At 43.0% G+C, this 1,427-nt stretch overlaps 1 protein-coding gene across 1 annotated transcript in view; it reads right to left on the bottom strand.

The window, feature by feature from the left end:
- The window catches only part of ALKBH7 (alkB homolog 7), a 511,499-nt gene that overhangs the window by 167,135 nt on the left and 342,937 nt on the right, over window positions 1-1,427 (bottom strand). The window lies entirely within an intron of this gene.

Here is a 1,427-nt window from a genome sequence, read left to right on the forward strand (position 1 = left end):
GGGGAAGAATGATAGAGGCTGCAATCCACCAACTTCTGGAGGGTCACCCATTCTCCAGACCTGCTATAGATGATGTGTTTCAATCTCAGGCTCAATATACCGCATATCTTTTAATTCAAAATAGAAAATGGTAGTTGTGCTCCAGATGTGGAGCACAGAGATTTTTGCAAAAGCTTCTGTTTTATCCATTACCTTTTTAAAATGTAAACTTCTCTTTTTATAATATTTGATTTCCAAATTGCTCTTTGCAAACAGCAAGGGGGTGATAAAGTGCATGCAACAGTACTGTAGTGAAATAAGGATTAATATTTATAGCCTGCTCATCTGCATCTCTGAGGCAGCATGAGAAGACCAGAGGGTTGTTAGTTGGTCCTGCTGGGATTGCTGGTTGCATTTTACACTGACAGTTATGGCTGTCCTTAATGCCACTTGCAAATCCCTTCTGCAAGGAGGATAATCAAGGAAATAGCACAGGCTGAAAGCCATAACTTGTCCCTTGTTGTCCCCTGTTGTCCAAGTCAAGATTTATCTGCAAATAAAAGTCAGGGAATTCCAGTGATGGAATTCAAACATGGTGTTCAAACATGCCTGGCCTTATTCTGGATAAGGGTCAAGGTTTGTTGTGTGCCTTCAAGTCCTTTACCTGGATTTATTCAGAAGGGAGTTGCCTTTGCCTTCCTCTGAGGCTGAGAGAGGGTGACATGCCCCCTCAGACATGAATTCTTTGGATGGCTTATTGGTTTCTTTTAACCTCAGAATAAGGCAAGAAAGGAGAGGCAGCATGGTACCATGGTTTGAGCATTGGACTACAACTCTGGAGACAGGTGTGAATCCTGGATCGGACGTGTAAAAAAACCCCTGGGTGACCTTGGTCAAGTCACACTCTCTCAGCCTCAGAGGATGGCAGTGACAACTCCCCTTGAAGAAACTTGCCAAGAAAACTCCATGATAGATTTGCCTTAGGATCACCATAAGTTAAAGTGACTTGAAGGCACACACAGCAAAAGATGAGAAGGATACTGGTCGACCATCAAATGATATAAGAATGAGTGGAGGAATGTATGGGAAACATTCTTCCGATCTCATCTCTGCTCATTCCGTTTAGCTGGCAACCTTCACTTTGCCACAGGACACCTTTCCAGGGTTTACATGCTAAATGTCCCTACAGGGAATAGATCTGCTGATATTTAGACTGTTTCTTCAGCTCCCACTTGTGCTTTTGCCTGGAAGAGGTTCTGCAGGAAAATGAGATGGGATTTGCAGAGTCTAAAAATAATTCTTCCTACCCCATTTGTAACCTCATCCCATTTTTGCTTAAAGGGAGTAATGTTGGAGGACCTAGGGGTCTCTAGGCATTTATAGGTCCTCCAGCATGATTCTATGATCAGCTTCTGGTAGATGTTGACCATAGAGTTGCATTGGAGAAC

The sequence above is a fragment of the Sceloporus undulatus genome, chromosome 2 (assembly GCF_019175285.1).
Source record: "Sceloporus undulatus isolate JIND9_A2432 ecotype Alabama chromosome 2, SceUnd_v1.1, whole genome shotgun sequence".
NCBI classification, from domain to species: Eukaryota; Metazoa; Chordata; class Lepidosauria; order Squamata; family Phrynosomatidae; genus Sceloporus; species Sceloporus undulatus.